Below are 13,958 nucleotides of genomic sequence, written 5' to 3'. Positions count from 1 at the left end.
TGTTTTCAATTGACCCACCCCCCCTTACGAAAAAGTTGAAAAAAGACGAAACACCCCCCCCTTACGAAAAAGTTGAAAAAAGACGAAACACCCCCCACCTTGCGAAAACTTTTTTGAAGCCGAATTTCTTCATGAAAATTTGCAACTTTTTTTCAAGCCCAAATACTTCATGAAAATGTTCAACTTTTTTGAAGCCCAAGTACTTCATGAAAATTTTCAACTTTTTTGAAGCTGAATTTCTTCATGAAAATTTTAAACTTTTTTGAAGCCGAATTTCTTCATGAATATATTCAATTGACCCACCCCCCCTCACGAAAAAGTTGAAAAAAGACGAAACACCCCCCTCTTACGAAAAAGTTGAAAAAAGACGAAAACCCCCCCCTTACGAAAAAGTTGAAAAAAGACGATACACCACCCCCTTACGAAAAAGTTGAAAAAAGACGAAACACCCCCCCCTTGCAAAAACTTTTTTGAAGCCGAATTTCTTCATGAAAATTTTCTACTTTTTTGAAGCCCAAATACTTCATGAAAATTTTCAACTTTTTTGAAGCCGAATTTCTTCATGAAAATTTTAAACTTTTTTGAAGCCGAATTTCTTCATGGAAATTTTCAACTTTTTTGAAGCCGAAATACTTCATGAAAATTTTCATCTTTTTTGAAGCCAAATTTCTTCATGAATATTTTCAACTGACCCACCCCCGCTTACGAAAAAGTTGAAAAACGACGAAACACCCCCCCCTTACGAAAAAGTTGAAAAAAGACGAAACACCCCCCACCTTGCGAAAACTTTTTTGAAGCCGAATTTCTTCATGAATATTTTCTACTTTTTTTAACCCGAATTTCTTCATGAATATTTTCAACTTTTTTGAAGCCGAATTTTCTCATGAATATTTTCAATTGACCCACCCCCCCTTACAAAAAAGTTGAAAAAAGACGAAACACCCACCTCTTACGAAAAAGTTGAAAAAAGACGAAACACCACCCCCTTACGAAAAAGTTGAAAAAAGATGAAAAAACCCCCCCCTCACGAAAAATTTGAAAAAAGACGAAACAACCCCCCCTTGCGAAAACTTTTTTGAAGCAGAATTTCTTCATGAAAATTTTCAACTTTTTTGAAGCCCAAATACTTCATGAAAATTTTCAACTTTTTTGAAGCCCAAATACTTCATGAAAATGTTCAACTTTTTTGAAGCCGAATTTCTTCATGAATATTTTCAATTGACCCACCCCCCCTTACGAAAAAGTTGAAAAAAGACGAAAAACCCCCCGTTACGAAAAAGTTGAAAAAAGACGAAACACCCCCCCCTTACGAAAAAGTTGAAAAAAGACGAAACACCCCCCCCCCTTGGGAAAACTTTTTTTAACCCGAATTTCTTCATGAAAGTTTTCAACTTTTTTGAAGCCGAAATACTTCATGAAAATTTTCAACTTTTTTGAAGCCGAATTTCTTCATGAAAATTTTCAACTTTTTTGAAGCCGAATTTCTTCATGAATATTTTCAATTGACCCACCCCCCCTTACGAAAAAGTTGAAAAAAGACGAAACACCCCCCCGTTACGAAAAAGTTGAAAAAAGACGAAACACCCCCCCCCTTACGAAAAAGTTGAAAAAAGACGAAACACCCCCCCCTTGGGAAAACTTTTTTTAACCCGAATTTCTTCATGAAAGTTTTCAACTTTTTTGAAGCCGAAATACTTCATGAAAATTTTCAACTTTTTTGAAGCCGAATTTCTTCATGAAAATTTTCAACTTTTTTGAAGCCGAATTTCTTCATGAATATTTTCAATTGACCCACCCCCCCTCACGAAAAAGTTGAAAAAAGACGAAACACCTCCCTCTTAAGAAAAAGTTGAAAAAAGACGAAACACCCCCCCCTTACGAAAAAGTTGAAAAAAGACGAAACACCCCCCCTTACGAAAAAGTTGAAAAAAGACGAAACACCCCCCCTTGCGAAAACTTTTTTGAAGCCGAATTTCTTCATGAAAATTTTCAACTTTTTTGAAACCCAAATACTTGATGAAAATTTTCAACTTTTTTGAAGCCGAATTTCTTCATGAATGTTTTCAATTGACCCACCCCCCCTTACGAAAAAGTTGAAAAAAGACGAAACACCCCCCCCTTACGAAAAAGTTGAAAAAAGACGAAACACCCCCCCTTGCGAAAACTTTTTTGAAGCCGAATTTCTTCATGAATATTTTCAACTTTTTTGAAGCCCAAATACTTCATGAAAATTTTCAACTTTTTTGAAGCCGGATTTCTTCATGAAAATTTTCAAATTTTTTGAAGCCGAATTTCTTCATGAATGTTTTCAATTGACCCACCCCCCCTTACGAAAAAGTTGAAAAAAGACGAAACACCCCCCAGTTACGAAAAAGTTGAAAAAAGACGAAACACCCCTCCCTTACGAAAAATTTGAAAAATGACGAAACACCCCCCCCTTACGAAAAAGTTGAAAAAAGACGAAACAGCCACCCCTTACGAAAAAGTTGAAAAAAGACGAAACACCCCCCCTTATGAAAAAGTTGAAAAAAGACGAAACAGCCACCCCTTACGAAAAAGTTGAAAAAAGACGAAACACCCCCCCTTACGAAAAAGTTGAAAAAAGACGAAACACCCCCCCTTGCGAAAACTTTTTTGAAGCTGAATTTCTTCATGAAAATTTTCAACTTTTTTGAAGCCCAAATACTTGATGAAAATATTCAACTTTTTTGAAGCCGAATTTCTTCATGAATGTTTTCAATTGACCCACCCCCCCTTACGAAAAAGTTGAAAAAAGACGAAACACCCCCCCCTTACGAAAAAGTTGAAAAAAGACGAAACACCCCCCACCTTGCGAAAACTTTTTTGAAGCCGAATTTCTTCATGAAAATTTGCAACTTTTTTTCAAGCCCAAATACTTCATGAAAATGTTCAACTTTTTTGAAGCCCAAGTACTTCATGAAAATTTTCAACTTTTTTGAAGCTGAATTTCTTCATGAAAATTTTAAACTTTTTTGAAGCCAAATTTCTTCATGAATATTTTCAACTGACCCACCCCCGCTTACGAAAAAGTTGAAAAAAGACGAAACACCCCCCCCTTACGAAAAAGTTGAAAAAAGACGAAACACCCCCCACCTTGCGAAAACTTTTTTGAAGCCGAATTTCTTCATGAATATTTTCTACTTTTTTTAACCCGAATTTCTTCATGAATATTTTCAACTTTTTTGAAGCCGAATTTTCTCATGAATATTTTCAATTGACCCACCCCCCCTTACAAAAAAGTTGAAAAAAGACGAAACACCCACCTCTTACGAAAAAGTTGAAAAAAGACGAAACACCACCCCCTTACGAAAAAGTTGAAAAAAGATGAAAAAACCCCCCCCTCACGAAAAATTAGAAAAAAGACGAAACAACCCCCCCTTGCGAAAACTTTTTTGAAGCAGAATTTCTTCATGAAAATTTTCAACTTTTTTGAAGCCCAAATACTTCATGAAAATTTTTAACTTTTTTGAAGACGAATTTCTTCATGAATATTTTCAACTTTTTTGAAGCCCAAATACTTCATGAAAATTTTCAACTTTTTTGAATCCCAAATATTTCATGAAAATTTTCAACTTTTTTGAAGTCGAATTTCTTCATGAATATTTTCAACTTTTTTGAAGCCCAAATACTTCATGAAAATTTTCAACTTTTTTGAAGCCGAATTTCTTCATGAATATTTTCAATTGACCCACCCCCGCTTACGAAAAAGTTGAAAAAAGACGAAACACGCCCCCTTACGAAGAAGTTGAAAAAAGACGAAACACCCCCCCCTTGGGAAAACTTTTTTGAAGCCGAATTTCTTCATGAATATTTTCAACTTTTCTTAACCCGAATTTCTTCATGAATATTTTCAACTTTTTTGAAGCCGAATTCCTTCATGAATATTTTCAATTGACCCACTCCACCTTACGAAAAATTTGAAAAAAGACGAAACACCCCCCCCTTACGAAAAAGTTGAAAAAAGACGCAACACATGCGAAAACTTTTTTGAAGCCGAATTTCATCATGAAAATTTTCAACTTTTTTGAAGCCCAAATACTTCATGAAAATTTTCAACTTTTTTGAAGCCCAGATACTTCGTGAAAATTTTCTTTCTTCATGAAAATTTTCAACTTTTTTGAAGTCGAATTTCTTCATGAAAATTTTCAACTTTTTTGAAGCCGAATTTCTTCATGAAAATTTTCAATTGACCCACCCCCCTTACGAAAATGTTGAAAAAGAGGAAACACCCCCCGCTTACGAAAAAGTTGAAAAAAGACGAAACACCCACCCCTTACGAAAAAGTTGAAAAAAGACGAAACACCCCCCCTTACGAAAAAGTTGAAAAAAGACTAAACACCCCCCCCTTGGGAAAACTTTTTTGAAGCCGAATTTCTTCATGAAAATTTTCAACTTTTTTGAAGCCCAAATACTTCCTGAAAATTTTCAGCTTTTTTGAATCCGAATTTCTTCATGAAAATTTTCAACTTTTTTGAAGCCGAATTTCTTCATGAATATTTTCACTATTTTCGCTTACGAAAAAGTTGAAAAAAGACTAAACACCCCCCCCTTGGGAAAACTTTTTTGAAGCCGAATTTCTTCATGAAAATTTTCAACTTTTTTGAAGCACAAATACTTCCTGAAAATTTTCAGCTTTTTTGAATCCGAATTTCTTCATGAATATTTTCAACTTTTTTGAAGCCCAAATACTTCATGGAAATTTTCAACTTTTTTGAAGCCGAATTTCTTCATGAACATTTTCAATTGACCCACCCCCGCTTACGAAAAAGTTGAAAAAAGACGAAACACCCCCCCCCTTACGAAAAAGTTGAAAAAAGACGAAACACCCCCCCTTACGAAAAAGTTGAAAAAAGACGCAACACTTGCGAAAACTTTTTTGAAGCCGAATTTCATCATGAAAATTTTCAACTTTTTTGAAGCCCAAATACTTCATGAAAATTTTCTTTCTTCATGAAAATTTTCAACTTTTTTGAAGTCGAATTTCTTCATGAATATTTTCAACTTTTTTGAAGCCGAATTTCTTCATGAATATTTTCAATTGACCCACCCCCCTTACGAAAATGTTGAAAAAGAGGAAACATCCCCCTCTTACGAAAAAGATGAAAAAAGACGAGACACCCCACCCTTACGAAAAAGATGAAAAAAGACGAAACACCCCCCCCTTACGAAAAATTTGAAAAAAGACTAAACACCCCCCCCTTGGGAAAACTTTTTTGAAGCCGAATTTCTTCATGAAAATTTTCAACTTTTTTGAAGCTCAAATACTTCCTGAAAATTTTCAACTTTTTTGAATCCGAATTTCTTCATGAATATTTTCAACTTTTTTGAAGCCCAAATACTTCATGAAAATTTTCAACTTTTTTGAAGCCGAATTTCTTCATGAATATTTTCAATTGACCCACCCCCGCTTACGAAAAAGTTGAAAAATGACGAAACACCCCCCCTTACGAAAAAGTTGAAAAAAGACGAAACACCCCCCCCTTACAAAAAAGTTGAAAAAAGACGAAACACCCCCCCCTTGGGAAAACTTTTTTGAAGCCGAATTTCTTCATTAATATTTTCAACTTTTTTTAACCCGAATTTCTTCATGAAAATTTTCAACTTTTTTGAAGCCGAAATACTTCATGAAAATTTTCAACTTTTTTGAAGCAGAATTTCTTCATGAAAATTTTCAACTTTTTTGAAGCCGAAATACTTCATGAAAATTTTCAACTTTTTTGAAGCCCAAATACTTCATGAATATATTCAACTTTTTTGAAGCCCAAATCCTTCATGAAAATTTTCAACTTTTTTGAAGCCCAAATACTTCATGAAAATTTTCAACTTTTTTGAAGCCGAATTTCTTCATTAAAATTTTCAACTTTATTGAAGGCGAAATACTTCATGAAAATTTTCAACTTTTTTGAAGCCGAATTTCAACATGAAAATTTTCAACTTTATTGAAGGCGAAATACTTCATGAAAATTTTCAACTTATTTGAAGCCCAAATACTTCAAGAAAATTTTCAACTTTTTTGAAGCCGAATTTCTTCATGAAAATTTTCAACTTTTTTGAAGCCGAAATACTTCATGAATATATTCAACTTTTTTGAAGCCCAAATACTTCATGAAAATTTTCAACTTTTTTGAAGCCGAATTTCTTCATGAAAATTTTCAACTTTATTGAAGGCGAAATACTTCATGAAAATTTTCAACTTTTTTGAAGCCCAAATACTTTAAGAAAATTTTCAACTTTTTTGAAGCCGGATTTCTTCATGAAAATTTTCAAATTTTTTAAAGCCGAATTTCTTCATGAATGTTTTCAATTGACCCACCCCCCCAAACGAAAAAGTTGAAAAAAGACGAAACACCCCCCCCTTACGAAAAAGTTGGAAAAAGACGAAACAGCCACCCCTTACGAAAAAGTTGAAAAAAGACGAAACACCCCCCCTTACGAAAAAGTTGAAAAAAGACGAAACACCCCCCCTTGCGAAAACTTTTTTGAAGCCGAATTTCTTCATGAAAATTTTCAACTTTTTTGAAGCCCAAATACTTGATGAAAATTTTCAACTTTTTTGAAGCCGAATTTCTTCATGAATGTTTTCAATTGACCCACCCCCCCTTACGAAAAAGTTGAAAAAAGACGAAACACCCCCCCTTACGAAAAAGTTGAAAAAAGACGAAACACCCCCAACTTGCGAAAACTTTTTTGAAGCCGAATTTCTTCATGAAAATTTGCAACTTTTTTTCAAGCCCAAATACTTCATGAAAATGTTCAACTTTTTTGAAGCCCAAGTACTTCATGAAAATTTTCAACTTTTTTGAAGCTGAATTTCTTCATGAAAATTTTAAACTTTTTTGAAGCCGAATTTCTTCATGAATATATTCAATTGACCCACCCCCCCTCACGAAAAAGTTGAAAAAAGACGAAACACCCCCCTCTTACGAAAAAGTTGAAAAAAGACGAAACACCCCCCCCTTACAAAAAAATTGAAAAAAGACGAAACACCCCCCCCTTGGGAAAACCTTTTTGAAGCCGAATTTCTTCATGAATATTTTCAACTTTTTTTGACCCGAATTTCTTCATGAAAATTTTCAACTTTTTTGAAGCCGAAATACTTCATGAAAATTTTCAACTTTTTTGAAGCCGAATTTCTTCATTAAAATTTTCAACTTTATTGAAGGCGAAATACTTCATGAAAATTTTCAACTTTTTTGAAGCCGAATTTCTTCATGAAAATTTTCAACTTTATTGAAGGCGAAATACTTCATGAAAATTTTCAACTTATTTGAAGCCCAAATACTTCAAGAAAATTTTCAACTTTTTTGAAGCCGAATTTCTTCATGAAAATTTTCAACTTTTTTGAAGCCGAAATACTTCATGAATATATTCAACTTTTTTGAAGCCCAAATACTTCATGAAAATTTTCAACTTTTTTGAAGCCGAATTTCTTCATGAAAATTTTCAACTTTATTGAAGGCGAAATACTTCATGAAAATTTTCAACTTTTTTGAAGCCCAAATACTTTAAGAAAATTTTCAACTTTTTTGAAGCCGGATTTCTTCATGAAAATTTTCAAATTTTTTAAAGCCGAATTTCTTCATGAATGTTTTCAATTGATCCACCCCCCCAAACGAAAAAGTTGAAAAAAGACGAAACACCCCCCCCTTACGAAAAAGTTGGAAAAAGACGAAACAGCCACCCCTTACGAAAAAGTTGAAAAAAGACGAAACACCCCCCCTTACGAAAAAGTTGAAAAAAGACGAAACACCCCCCCTTGCGAAAACTTTTTTGAAGCCGAATTTCTTCATGAAAATTTTCAACTTTTTTGAAGCCCAAATACTTGATGAAAATTTTCAACTTTTTTGAAGCCGAATTTCTTCATGAATGTTTTCAATTGACCCACCCCCCCTTACGAAAAAGTTGAAAAAAGACGAAACACCCCCCCCTTACGAAAAAGTTGAAAAAAGACGAAACACCCCCCACCTTGCGAAAACTTTTTTGAAGCCGAATTTCTTCATGAAAATTTGCAACTTTTTTTCAAGCCCAAATACTTCATGAAAATGTTCAACTTTTTTGAAGCCCAAGTACTTCATGAAAATTTTCAACTTTTTTGAAGCTGAATTTCTTCATGAAAATTTTAAACTTTTTTGAAGCCGAATTTCTTCATGAAAGTTTTCAACTTTTTTGAAGCCGAAATACTTCATGAAAATTTTCAACTTTTTTGAAGCCGAATTTCTTCATGAAAATTTTCAACTTTTTTGAAGCCGAATTTCTTCATGAATATTTTCAATTGACCCACCCCCCCTTACGAAAAAGTTGAAAAAAGACGAAACACCCCCCCGTTACGAAAAAGTTGAAAAAAGACGAAACACCCCCCCCCCTTACGAAAAAGTTGAAAAAAGACGAAACACCCCCCCCTTGGGAAAACTTTTTTTAACCCGAATTTCTTCATGAAAGTTTTCAACTTTTTTGAAGCCGAAATACTTCATGAAAATTTTCAACTTTTTTGAAGCCGAATTTCTTCATGAAAATTTTCAACTTTTTTGAAGCCGAATTTCTTCATGAATATTTTCAATTGACCCACCCCCCCTCACGAAAAAGTTGAAAAAAGACGAAACACCTCCCTCTTAAGAAAAAGTTGAAAAAAGACGAAACACCCCCCCTTGCGAAAACTTTTTTGAAGCCGAATTTCTTCATGAATATTTTCAACTTTTTTGAAGCCCAAATACTTCATGAAAATTTTCAACTTTTTTGAAGCCGGATTTCTTCATGAAAATTTTGAAATTTTTTGAAGCCGAATTTCTTCATGAATGTTTTCAATTGACCCACCCCCCCTTACAAAAAAGTTGAAAAAAGACGAAAAACCCCCCCCTTACGAAAAAGTTGAAAAAAGACGAAACAGCCACCCCTTACGAAAAAGTTGAAAAAAGACGAAACACCCCCCCTTACGAAAAAGTTGAAAAAAGACGAAACACCCCCCCTTGCGAAAACTTTTTTGAAGCCGAATTTCTTCATGAAAATTTTCAACTTTTTTGAAACCCAAATACTTGATGAAAATTTTCAACTTTTTTGAAGCCGAATTTCTTCATGAATGTTTTCAATTGACCCACCCCCCCTTACGAAAAAGTTGAAAAAAGACGAAACACCCCCCCCTTACGAAAAAGTTGAAAAAAGACGAAACACCCCCCCCCTTACGAAAAAGTTGAAAAAAGACGAAACACCCCCCCTTGCGAAAACTTTTTTGAAGCCGAATTTCTTCATGAATATTTTCAACTTTTTTGAAGCCCAAATACTTCATGAAAATTTTCAACTTTTTTGAAGCCGGATTTCTTCATGAAAATTTTCAAATTTTTTGAAGCCGAATTTCTTCATGAATGTTTTCAATTGACCCACCCCCCCTCACGAAAAAGTTGAAAAAAGACGAAACACCCCCCAGTTACGAAAAAGTTGAAAAAAGACGAAACACCCCTCCCTTACGAAAAATTTGAAAAATGACGAAACACCCCCCCCTTACAAAAAAGTTGAAAAAAGACGAAACAGCCACCCCTTACGAAAAAGTTGAAAAAAGACGAAACACCCCCCCTTATGAAAAAGTTGAAAAAAGACGAAACAGCCACCCCTTACGAAAAAGTTGAAAAAAGACGAAACACCCCCCCTTACGAAAAAGTTGAAAAAAGACGAAACACCCCCCCTTGCGAAAACTTTTTTGAAGCCGAATTTCTTCATGAAAATTTTCAACTTTTTTGAAGCCCAAATACTTGATGAAAATATTCAACTTTTTTGAAGCCGAATTTCTTCATGAATGTTTTCAATTGACCCACCCCCCCTTACGAAAAAGTTGAAAAAAGACGAAACACCCCCCCCTTACGAAAAAGTTGAAAAAAGACGAAACACCCCCCACCTTGCGAAAACTTTTTTGAAGCCGAATTTCTTCATGAAAATTTGCAACTTTTTTTCAAGCCCAAATACTTCATGAAAATGTTCAACTTTTTTGAAGCCCAAGTACTTCATGAAAATTTTCAACTTTTTTGAAGATGAATTTCTTCATGAAAATTTTAAACTTTTTTGAAGCCGAATTTCTTCATGAATATATTCAATTGACCCACCCCCCCTCACGAAAAAGTTGAAAAAAGACGAAACACCCCCCTCTTACGAAAAAGTTGAAAAAAGACGAAAAACCCCCCCCTTACGAAAAAGTTGAAAAAAGACGATACACCACCCCCTTACGAAAAAGTTGAAAAAAGACGAAACACCCCCCCCTTGCGAAAACTTTTTTGAAGCCGAATTTCTTCATGAAAATTTTCTACTTTTTTGAAGCCCAAATACTTCATGAAAATTTTCAACTTTTTTGAAGCCGAATTTCTTCATGAAAATTTTAAACTTTTTTGAAGCCGAATTTCTTCATGAAAATTTTCAACTTTTTTGAAGCCGAAATACTTCATGAAAATTTTCATCTTTTTTGAAGCCAAATTTCTTCATGAATATTTTCAACTGACCCACCCCCGCTTACGAAAAAGTTGAAAAAAGACGAAACACCCCCCCCTTACGAAAAAGTTGAAAAAAGACGAAACACCCCCCACCTTGCGAAAACTTTTTTGAAGCCGAATTTCTTCATGAATATTTTCAACTTTTTTTAACCCGAATTTCTTCATGAATATTTTCAACTTTTTTGAAGCCGAATTTTCTCATGAATATTTTCAATTGACCCTTACAAAAAAGTTGAAAAAAGACGAAACACCCACCTCTTACGAAAAAGTTGAAAAAAGACGAAACACCCCCCCCTTACGAAAAAGTTGAAAAAAGATGAAAAAACCCCCCCCTCACGAAAAATTTGAAAAAAGACGAAACAACCCCCCCTTGCGAAAACTTTTTTGAAGCAGAATTTCTTCATGAAAGTTTTCAACTTTTTTGAAGCCCAAATACTTCATGAAAATTTTTAACTTTTTTGAAGACGAATTTCTTCATGAATATTTTCAACTTTTTTGAAGCCCAAATACTTCATGAAAATTTTCAACTTTTTTGAAGCCCAAATATTTCATGAAAATTTTCAACTTTTTTGAAGTCGAATTTCTTCATGAATATTTTCAACTTTTTTGAAGCCCAAATACTTCATGAAAATTTTCAACTTTTTTGAAGCCGAATTTCTTCATGAATATTTTCAATTGACCCACCCCCGCTTACGAAAAAGTTGAAAAAAGACGAAACACCCCCCCTTACGAAAAAGTTGAAAAAAGAGAAAACACCCTCCCCTTACGAAAAAGTTGAAAAAAGACGAAACACCCCCCCCTTGGGAAAACTTTTTTGAAGCCGAATTTCTTCATGAATATTTTCAACTTTTCTTAACCCGAATTTCTTCATGAATATTTTCAACTTTTTTGAAGCCGAATTCCTTCATGAATATTTTCAACTTTTTTTAACCCGAATTTCTTCATGAATATTTTCAACTTTTTTGAAGCCGAATTTTCTCATGAATATTTTCAACTTTTTTGAAGCCGAATTTTCTCATGAATATTTTCAATTGACCCTTACAAAAAAGTTGAAAAAAGACGAAACACCCACCTCTTACGAAAAAGTTGAAAAAAGACGAAACACCCCCCCCTTACGAAAAAGTTGAAAAAAGATGAAAAAACCCCCCCCTCACGAAAAATTTGAAAAAAGACGAAACAACCCCCCCTTGCGAAAACTTTTTTGAAGCAGAATTTCTTCATGAAAGTTTTCAACTTTTTTGAAGCCCAAATACTTCATGAAAATTTTTAACTTTTTTGAAGACGAATTTCTTCATGAATATTTTCAACTTTTTTGAAGCCCAAATACTTCATGAAAATTTTCAACTTTTTTGAAGCCCAAATATTTCATGAAAATTTTCAACTTTTTTGAAGTCGAATTTCTTCATGAATATTTTCAACTTTTTTGAAGCCCAAATACTTCATGAAAATTTTCAACTTTTTTGAAGCCGAATTTCTTCATGAATATTTTCAATTGACCCACCCCCGCTTACGAAAAAGTTGAAAAAAGACGAAACACCCCCCCTTACGAAAAAGTTGAAAAAAGAGAAAACACCCTCCCCTTACGAAAAAGTTGAAAAAAGACGAAACACCCCCCCCTTGGGAAAACTTTTTTGAAGCCGAATTTCTTCATGAATATTTTCAACTTTTCTTAACCCGAATTTCTTCATGAATATTTTCAACTTTTTTGAAGCCGAATTCCTTCATGAATATTTTCAATTGACCCACTCCACCTTACGAAAAATTTGAAAAAAGACGAAACACCCCCCCCTTACGAAAAAGTTGAAAAAAGACGAAACACCCCCCCCTTACGAAAAAGTTGAAAAAAGACGCAACACTTGCGAAAACTTTTTTGAAGCCGAATTTCATCATGAAAATTTTCAACTTTTTTGAAGCCCAAATACTTCATGAAAATTTTCAACTTTTTTGAAGCCCAGATACTTCATGAAAATTTTCTTTCTTCATGAAAATTTTCAACTTTTTTGAAGTCGAATTTCTTCATGAAAATTTTCAACTTTTTTGAAGCCGAATTTCTTCATGAATATTTTCAATTGACCCACCCCCCTTACGAAAATGTTGAAGACGAAACACCCCCCCCCCCTTACGAAAAAGTTGAACAAAGACGCAACACTTGTGAAAACTTTTTTGAAGCCGAATTTCATCATGAAAATTTTCAACTTTTTTGAAGCCCAAATACTTCATGAAAATTTTCAACTTTTTTGAAGCCCCAATACTTCATGAAAATTTTCTTTCTTCATGAAAATTTTCAACTTTTTTGAAGTCGAATTTCTTCATGAAAATTTTCAACTTTTTTGAAGCCGAATTTCTTCATGAATATTTTCAATTGACCTACCCCCCTTACGAAAATGTTGAAAAAGAGGAAACACCCCCCTCTTACGAAAAAGATGAAAAAAGACGAAACACCCCACCCTTACGAAAAAGATGAAAAAAGACGAAACACCCCCCCCTTACGAAAAATTTGAAAAAAGACTAAACACCCCCCCCTTGGGAAAACTTTTTTGAAGCCGAATTTCTTCATGAAAATTTTCAACTTTTTTGAAGCTCAAATACTTCCTGAAAATTTTCAACTTTTTTGAATCCGAATTTCTTCATGAATATTTTCAACTTTTTTGAAGCCCAAATACTTCATGAAAATTTTCAACTTTTTTGAAGCCGAATTTCTTCATGAATATTTTCAATTGACCCACCCCCGCTTACGAAAAAGTTGAAAAATGACGAAACACCCCCCCTTACGAAAAAGTTGAAAAAAGACGAAACACCCCCCCCTTACAAAAAAGTTGAAAAAAGACGAAACACCCCCCCGTTACGAAAAATTTGAAAAAAGACGAAACACCCCCCCTTACGAAAAAGTTGAAAAAAGACGAAACACCCCCCCCCTTACGAAAAATTTGAAAAAAGACGAAACATCCCCACCTTGGGAAAACTTTTTTGAAGCCGAAATTCTTCATGAAAATTTTCAACTTTTTTGAAGCCGAATTTCTTCATGAAAATTTTCAACTTTTTTGAAGCCGAAATACTTCATGAAAATTTCCAACTTTTTTGAAGCCCAAATACTTCATGAATATATTCAACTTTTTTGAAGCCCAAATCCTTCATGAAAATTTTCAACTTTTTTGAAGCCCAAATACTTCATGAAAATTTTCAACTTTTTTGAAGCCGAATTTCTTCATGAAAATTTTCAACTTTATTGAAGGCGAAATACTTCATGAAAATTTTCAACTTTTTTGAAGCCCAAATACTTTAAGAAAATTTTCAACTTTTTTGAAGCCGGATTTCTTCATGAAAATTTTCAAATTTTTTGAAGCCGAATTTCTTCATGAATGTTTTCAATTGACCCACCCCCCCTTACGAAAAAGTTGAAAAAAGAAGAAACACCCCCCCCTTACGAAAAAGTTGAAAAAAGACGAAACAGCCACCCCTTACGAAAAA

The sequence above is a fragment of the Labrus mixtus genome, unplaced genomic scaffold (genome assembly GCF_963584025.1).
Source record: "Labrus mixtus unplaced genomic scaffold, fLabMix1.1 SCAFFOLD_26, whole genome shotgun sequence".
NCBI lineage: Eukaryota > Metazoa > Chordata > Actinopteri > Labriformes > Labridae > Labrus > Labrus mixtus.
The sequence above is the reverse complement of the archived record's forward strand: the minus strand, read 5'-3'. Positions refer to the sequence as shown.